Below are 9,302 nucleotides of genomic sequence, written 5' to 3' on the forward strand. Positions count from 1 at the left end.
TGAATCAGCTCCATGCAGCATTTGGTCACTGACCTAAGATGTGCTAACAGACTTAGTTGAGAAACACATGAATATTGGAAAAGACCAACAGAAATCTTTCTAGGCTATTATTATTTCCTAAATAATATCCTACCTGTTCAGAACAGGTTTTTCCCCCTATGGACAAAATCATTTAAATAATTTCTATGCCTAGTTCCCAACCCTTTACATACAGAATAACGAGAAAACATATCCATGCCTTAAGGAGCTTAAATTCCAGATGGTGGCTGGTGAGGGGCATGGGATAGAAGAGAAATGAAAAGACAAGGAAAGCGAAGTGAAGCAAATGATAAAAATTTAGATTAGCTTCAATAGTACAGCAGTGGAGAATAGGATTGCTGCAGTGAAGGCTGGAAATATGTAACATGTATTTAAAGTTTGTGTAGAAGAGAGATTTTGCTTGCTATTTAAATGTGTGATAACCAATACTTTCTGAAATTCCCCTTTCTGTAGAATCATTAAAGGGACAAGAGTTGCCTCAATATTCAGTCTGGCAGTCCTAGGGGAACCTTTGATCTTCTCTCCTATGGTTCCCACAATCAGCTGTCATTGGAGACACTAGATGAAAGTTGTAAGCTAAACCATCTAGAGAGAGAGAAATGATCTCCATCCCCGCAATAGCAATGTTATGCACAATTTTTTCTTCAAGCATACATATAGACCGGAAGACAGAAACCCTGCATAGCTCCCAGTCATTTCAAAGAATAGAGCACCACAATTTTTAAGTGGACACAATCTATGCATTTGTCCTGCCTAAAGTACAAAATCATCCAGAGATTATTCACATATTTCTCACATATCTCTTTGTTTTCTTACTGCTGTAATTTAAGGCAATGCTGTGTGTGTGTATGTGTCTTCATTCATGCATGCATGTGTTTTTATAGACAAACCTGATAGCACTTTGTATAAATCAAATTTATAATGACATCTTATGGAGAGATTTTAAATTCTATCGAAAACTGACAACATGGTTTAATCACACCTTTGACCTGATGAATGGAGAAAGTGTATCTTCAAAACAACATGACCTGCCAAAATCAAGTAACCCAATGCTATTTATAAAAGAATTGACCCAACCATGTGCAAGTCAGCCTGCCATTATGATTTACTACATTTCCCCATAATATGATTCATGGATCATTTCAGTCACACTGCAGACAAAAAATGGAAAAAATATCACTGCAACCTGCAATCCCATTGGACTAACAGAAAAGTGAAATCTCTATAGGTTTTTAAGCCTATCTCTCATGATAAGATGTAGGCCTAAGGGTAGTCCTTACATTTAGAACTGGGTCATAAACAATAAAATTAAGAATATTCCAGGATGATATTTAAAATATTAAAGAGCTTCATTATATCTCAGACTAAAGATACATAGGATAATGACAAGAAATCAGTTCATCTAGAACAGGGGTTCTTAAAGTGTGTTCCATGGGGCCCTTGAGGTTCCGTGAAGCATACTGAGGGGCTCTGCACTTTCTTCCCCCTTCCCCCTCCAAGCTTTCCCTCCTCTTTCCTGCTTCTCCCCTTCCACCAAAAGCCTTTCTCCCACTTCCTTGCCACCACAAAAAGCATTTTTCCCTCACCTTCCTCGCCACCCAGATCGTTTCTCCCTTGCCTTCCTTGCTTCCAAAACCCTAAACCCCTCCCCCACTCAGGAGGTGCTTTGACTGTGCTTTTCCTACATGAAAAGAGGGTTAGACTGGATAGCCCCTATGGTTGCTCCTATTACTGTAATTATTATTACAAAGGCTGGATGGCGATCTGTTGAGGGTGCTTTGATTGTGCTTTTCCAGTATAGCAGAAGGGGGTTGGACTGAATAACACTGGGGCCTTCCAATGAAATACTGTTAAGTTTGTGTTGGTTAAAATTGTTATTCATTTTCAATATTGTATTGTTCTTTCTTTCTTTTTCCTCCTTTCTTTCTTTCTTTCTTTCTTTCTTTCTTTCTTTCTTTCTTTCTTTCTCATTTTTCATTAATCAAATGAGATATGTACAGCGTGCACAGGAATTTGTTCATTTTTTTTCAAATTAGTTCATACAACCACTCTTCATCCATCTGCCACTGGCCTGGCCTGTCTGTCCAATTTTAAAACACAATGTGTCAAAAAGTTAGCCCATGTCTGATATTTATACATTATGTATAATATAACATAAACATCTTGGGGGGCTCTCCGAGAAACTTTTCCTTCAAAAAGGGCTCCGCAGCTGAATAGGTTTGTGAACCCCTGGCCTAGAAATTTAAATAAATGGATGCCACATTTCAAAAAAAGAAAGAAAGAAAGAAAAAAAGAGGCTGTGTCCCCTCTGAAAACTCTTCATAAGTTCAGCCAGAATTCTTTTGAATGTCATTTTTCTATTACAAAATGATTCAGATAAGGAAAAGTGAAAATGTCTCCCTTTGAAATTATTCAGTCCTAGTCATTGTTGTTCACTGTGGAAGATTCCAGGGCTTTCTCCTGGTACCAGAGATAACAGCTTCCTGAATTAACCCATCTATTGTGAGCCCTTGTTTTTCTTTGTTCTTATAATAAAATGATTTCATTCCTCTTTCGTCATCGAACAGTTTCATTGTGTGCAGCTAAGAACAGGTTTTGTTTGATGATGCTCCTGAAAAGTCCCCACAGAGTTCTATTTTGGTTGCTCTGCTATTGTTTTAAAATTACTCTCTTGGATTGAAGGTTCACTTTCCACGAGGTTAGCTTTTTCTCCTGAAATTGACAGACTCCCTGTCTCTGAGACTCAACTCTACCTGGCTGCAGTCATGCATTTTTGAAAGACACACATGCACCCATCCTTATCCAGACTAGCTCAAAAATATTGAGCACTTGAATGAAGGGAAAAAAGTGAAATAGATCGGGAATTGTCTTACACCAGGAGACATTCACAGTACACATTCACAGTACACAATTAAAGCACTACGAACCCACTTTAAGTGCCAAGATTACATCCTATGGAGTCGTATGGAATCTAAAGAATCTCTATGGATATGGGCATGGGAATGGGCATGGGCATGGGCATGGATATGAACAAGCCTACAGTTCTTTTCTCTTTTTTTGCAATTGTTCTTCCAGTATGGGTACAAAGCTTGGTGATCACAATTTTGTGATGAAGTAAAAAAACACACCCTTATATCTATATCATTGATGAATGCCCATCAAATCACATCCTTCAACTGTACAACTGATCTGACAGAGGCAATCCTGATGATTTCTCTGTCATTCCACTTTTTCACTCATTTTAAAAGTCTTGCTTTCTCTCTTCTAGTCCCATTTTCATCCATTGTTCTCTGCTAACTTCTAACTTCAGTTGCATCAGTGTAGACTTGAGTTACATCAGTGTAGACAACTCCTGAGCTGAGCCACCAAGGCAGGCCAGTTGTAACTGTTTTGGTTAGCTCTTGAATTCTTTCAGAATGGCACTGTGCAAGTCTGTCAGGTAGGTTGGGAAGATGATGAACTGCCCAAACTGGTAAAGGAAATAAAGCAATCAGATTCTGGAAATAATTTTTATTTGGTACATACACAGCTGTGAAAAGTCCAACAATTGCCTTTTTTCCAAGTCCCAATTTGCACACTGCTACATGTGTGAAAATGGCAGAACTCTTGAAACATATCCGATTCAAGTCAGGCCTTTATGTTCACCTCTGAAGTCAGACTTTAGCTTTGAAGTCCTCACTTCCTAGAGAAAGAAATGAAAATACTGTAAACACATTTATTAAAGGGACAAATAATACTATTTGGCTATCCCTGAAAGCAGTGCAGTAGAAACAATCATTTGATAGTACAGTAGAGTCTCACTTATCCAACACTCGCTTATCCAACGTTCTGGATCATCCAATGCATTGTTGTAGTCAATGTTTTCAATATATCATGATATTTTGATGCTAAATTTGTAAATACAGTAATTACTACATAGCATTACTGTGTATTGAACTAATTTTTCTGTCAAATTTGTTGTATAATATGATGTTTTTGGTGCTTAATTTGTAAAATCATAACCTAATTTAATGTTTAATACTTTTCCTTAATCTCTCCTTATTATCCAACATATTCGCTTATCCAACGTTCTGCCGATCCATTTACATTGGATAAGCGAGACTCTACCGTAACAGTAGTAGTTATTATTGTTATAATATTCATCATTGTGGTTGCCTCTATCAAAAGAATGTTTGGAAGGGCAACCAATTCACAGTTTGGCTAGTAACATCAACCAAGGTTAGCACATATGAACAACTACTCTGAAATACAGAGAAAGGCAGCCATTCTTTTAAAAAAGAGTTAAATTAAGTCAAACTGTTTTATAAATACTCGACTCACTAACTCTTTCAATAACAGAAGAATTGTAATAGCCCTGTTTTTGAGTCTTTGCCACAATGATTATAAATGACTTTTATTAAAGCTGGTGTTCTGTGATTTGTTTATGTCATGCAAAATAAGAGACATTGCGTAAGAGAAGCTTGAGTCTCCAGATGCAGACAGGACATCGATCCAACTCACAGGAACAGTTCTGCACGTTGAATCTTGGATTTCATGGTACAAAAGGAGCTATGTTGGACCAAACCAAAACACTTTCTAGTCCAGAATTCTGTTCTCACACTGGCCACCCAGATGCCTAGAGAAGCCTCCAAGTAGGACATAAGTGCAACTGCACTCTCCTTCTGGTGCAAATATTAGACAAGGGTGAGTCATGGTGGTGGGCCTCATGACCAATTTCCATGGACACGTGGTACATAAAAACCTCAAAACTACCACCCAAAATGAAGTCCCAGAATTTTCTGGAAATCCAATTCTGATTTTGAAGTAGGCGACAGTTGTGTTAAACAGTGCAAAGTTGCTCTTCAACTTATTTTAAAGATAAATTGCTGCTTCTATTGGCTTCCAGGAGAGACAACCTACCTTTTTTTAACCAGAACAAGTTGTATAGAGCATTGAGCAGTTGAATGATGTAAAAACAGGAAGAGAGGGAGCACACAGTGTTCCAGGGCTTATGTGTTGTATTAATTTTCAATTCCATCATGCCTGGTGTTGGAAGCAGAGGAAAGGTCCTCATTCCTTCCCAACTGCTATTGCCCTACCCTTAGGAGGAAGATAACAGACCTCTGTATTCATTGGGGTTAGGCACACAGGAACCTGTGAAAATGAAAAAAAAATCAAGAATAAAGCAAAATCTATATGTATATTTTTACCCAGGAGAGCATGTCTCGGAGAATTTCTAGGTCTTCCAGCATGAATTTGTGATAAACTTCCACTGGAAGATGGTCATAAAATAACATTGGAGGGCCTAGAGATTCCTAGACAGATGCTCTTTCTGAAATCTCTAGATTTTCCATAATGACTGGAGGAAGCTGACCATAGAATTGTACTAGAGAACCTAGAGTTTCTTAGAGAGAACATTTTAAATCAAATCCAGGAATAATCAAATCCACAAAAATCAAAACTACAAATGTGGAGGGATGACTGTACTAGCTCGTACCTGGTATTAGACAGACACTTTCTTTGGTCCTATACAAGTTATTACATCAAACTGAAGGGCTTGACAGAAAGAATTTGGGGAATTAGAGTTAAATAGTGAGTTACATATGAACTGAGAAAGCATGTACTGATAGGAGAGCGGGGACAGAACCAATTGGGAAACATACCATAATAAGGAAATACTTTTGGGAAGAATGTCAGTCAATGGGTACTCAAGAAATATATAATGTAATGCAACCTTTGTTTAGCAGGACTCAGAGGCAGTCCAACCGTGAGGCGAATTAGGCACTTGCCTGTGGCACCATTGTCCCCCGACTCCTTCTCCTTTAGGCCTTCCAGTGCTCGCGCTGGGCCTTCCGGTGCCTGCGCTGGGCCTTCTGGCAGGCATGGGCCCCCTCAGCGCCGTGCGGGCCCGCCTTTGGGGCCTTCAGAGATTGTGAGGTCTGTGGGAACTTGGAAGCTAGGTAAGTGGGGTAGAAGGTCCAGGGTAGGAGAAAGAACTCTTCTTTGAAGCAGGTGTGAATGTTGTAATTAATCACCTTGATTAGCATTTAATGGCCCTGTGGCTTCAAGGCCTGGCTTCTTCTTGCCTGGGAGAATCTTTTTTGGGAGGTGTTAGCTGTCCCTGATTGTTTACTGTCTGGATTTCCCTGATTTTAGAGTTTTTTTTAATACCGGGGGGGGGGGGCTGATTCCCCTTTGGTGGCCTTTTAATTATCTGCCTTGATATTCTGGGTTATATGGCTGTGTGGAAGGACCATCAGGGCTCTTCCACACAGCCATATAACCTAGAATATCAAAGCACAATAACCCACAATATCTGCTTTGAACTGAGTTATCTAAGTCCACACTGCCCTATATCCCTGTTCAATGTTTTGTGCTAAATTCGCAAATATAGTAATTCCTACATAACATTACCATGTATTGAACTGGTTTTTCTGTTGATGATGTGTTGGTGCTTAATATGTAAAATCATAATGTAATTTGATGTTTAATAGTCTTTTCCTTAATCCCTCCTTATTATCCAACATTTTCAGTTATCCAACGCTTTTATTTTTCAGTGATTGGTTTGGGGGGGGGTGTCAAAATTCTCTTCACCTACACTTGAAAATTACCTAAGGCCGGCCTTGGCAGTACTTGCCGGCTTTAAGTGGAACTCTGCATTTCCTGATTTGTGCTTTTTTTTCCTAATAAATTCTTGTGTTCTAACCTTCCAAACCTGTGCTTGTTTTTGGCTAGTGAAGCAAGTAAAATTGTGGACACACACAAAAGGTTGTCAAAACTGTTTGAGTATATGTTTCTTTGGGGGCTTCTCTGCAAGGGAAACACATCAAACACCTCTGAATTGTCCTCACTTAGCTATGTGCATAGGATCTGTTTGTGTTAACTTGATAAATATTTAGCTAGGAAATATCATTGAAGGATAAATATTATTCTTCCCATGCTCTGCCATTGTTTTATTTATGCATGCAAATACTAATAAACTATCCCATACATTGGGGAGGCACCAAAAAGGAAGAACAAAGGGAAGGAGGTGAAAAAAGAGGGACTTTGCACAAGGCAGACAGGTTTTTCTTAACCACTTAGTAATTTCCCTGAGGATGAACCTTTTTTTTCCTTTAGAAAAGAAGAGTCAACAGTCAGTTTGACAAATGACTATTTCCTTTGAGAGGCAATTTTTGATTTATTTTTGGCTGGGAAGTACTACCTACTCTTCAACATTTATCTGTGAAACATTGAAGAGTTGGTAATACTTCCTTGCCACAAATCCTGGCCATGTGTGGCTAGGCAACTGTGGAGTGTAATGATGGTAAAAGTTATTGACATGGAAAGCTATACAAGCTAAGAAAAGCTGCAGCAGTTAGTTTTTTGACTGAGTCTACTGGGGAGGGCAAGATTCTGCCTTTTATCTTTCTCTCCTCTCCTGAATCCAAATTACTTTTGCACTTTGAAATGAGTTTCCATCAAAGGAAGTAAACTAAGCATGGAGCAAGAGCTACATCTACATGGGCCACAAAATCCAAGCTGGTCCAGAGCATTACATAGTTATCCCAAACCTATTAATGCAGGCATGGGCAAACTAAGGCACTGGGTGTTTACCTCAGGCCTTCCTCATTTTTCCTGTCCTCTTGGCACAGTAGCCTGGCATGTTCTTATGCCAAAAAGATTGGGGAGGAAGGCACACAGCAACTGAGAACCCTCTGGAGCACTCTCAGCCATTGTGTGTCTCCTCCCAGCATAAAAATGGTGCAAACGGTCCCATTCTTATGCCAGGAAGACATCTTGAGGGGGGTCGAGGAAGGCACGCGGCGGCTGAGAGCCCTCCAGAGCACTCTCAGCTGCTGCCTATCTCACAAAAAAACTTGCTCATTCCTGTTTTAATAGGTCAAACTTGTCAATAGTTTCCAATAGTTATCTTAGTTATCTTAGGTAGCACATGCTGAGTGGAGGCAGCAATGTCTCATTGCCAGTACTAAAGAAAAAATCAACTTTGCACATGAAATGGATACAATGACAGCTTGTCCTCTGCCTCTGGCAGCAACATCTCTTGAGCCAATGCTCCTGCTCTCAGTGGCTTACACTGCTCATGTGCAAAAGAAGAGGTTTAGCCAGAAAATATAAAGTTCCAACTATAGTTTCCAGGCTCTTCCAAAAGTAACTAATTCTAAACACAACATGAATCCTTTTTACTTTCTTGTTGCTCAAAAGTTACTCAACAATTTGTTTTAATTCCTTTTAATCAAACAAACATAGCAAGCTATGAGGAAACATATCGAAACAGAGTGGACACCTCTAAAGCTATCAAAGCAACTTTCAAATTCCAGTTACACTGTAAAAAGAATTAAGTTATCGTTTGCTGTATTACAATTTTAGTGACACGTAATTTTATCTACTCATTGCAAAACAAAAACAAAAGGAAATGCAGATGACTCTTTATTGGTAACTACAGTTGGCTCTTTAAACCCACAAATTTGCAGATTCAATAATTTAAAAGACAATTCTTCATTTTGCCATTTTATAAAAAGGAGGCAATTTTACTACATTGTTGTACATAATGGAAATTGAACACCCACGAATTTTGGTATCCACGGAGAATGCCAGCAAATACCAAGGGTCCACTATAGTTATTTCAAAACACTTAATATTGCCAAAAGTAGGGTTTTGTCCTCTTTCTGATTGAATACTGCATGTATAATACTTATGTCATGTAAAATGTTGATGAGAGTCAATATTTTGACTGGAGAACCAGCATACATGCTTTTATAAGTATAGAATACCCTTTTCTTCAAATAGAAGAAGTGGAAAATATACAGTTTATTTATCAAGCAGCCCTCTTCTAGGGTCATATTTATTATGTAGAAAACCCAGTCCTGACAAAAGTAACATTCACAAGAAGTCCCACAAGGAAATACAACTGAATTGGAAAGAACTCTTCAGGGATTGTGAACACAGGTGTGCTTCAGCCTCCTGAAATAGGAAAAATAAGAAAAATAACAAGAAACAAACCTCAGTCTATTCAACAACTCAAAAATATTGGACTTGTTTATGACGGAAATTTACTTTTGCATAAGAACTGGAAACATAAATTAAGATATCTTCATTCATATCATGGATAATTTCATTATATTTGCAACATGTTTGGTTGAATTTCAAACTCATTACCTCGACGCAGGTGGCAGATTGCTATGTATGAATGGAAAACTGGTTGCTGCTATAAGGAAAGACACATATGCACGTACACATGCATACACACAAACATCTTGAGGACCAAAATGCTTTACATGCAG

General features: G+C 38.6%; 1 long non-coding RNA gene across 1 annotated transcript; it reads right to left on the bottom strand.

The window, feature by feature from the left end:
- Positions 1-3,534: 3,534 nt before the first annotated feature.
- LOC134296446 (uncharacterized) lies at positions 3,535-8,304 on the bottom strand. Its single transcript, XR_010003198.1, has 2 exons — positions 4,939-8,304; positions 3,535-3,721 (listed from the first exon to the last, which is right to left on the bottom strand). It is a non-coding gene; the product is annotated as an uncharacterized LOC134296446 (long non-coding RNA).
- Positions 8,305-9,302: the final 998 nt, after the last annotated feature.

The sequence above is a fragment of the Anolis carolinensis genome, chromosome 1 (genome assembly GCF_035594765.1).
Source record: "Anolis carolinensis isolate JA03-04 chromosome 1, rAnoCar3.1.pri, whole genome shotgun sequence".
Classification (NCBI taxonomy): domain Eukaryota; kingdom Metazoa; phylum Chordata; class Lepidosauria; order Squamata; family Dactyloidae; genus Anolis; species Anolis carolinensis.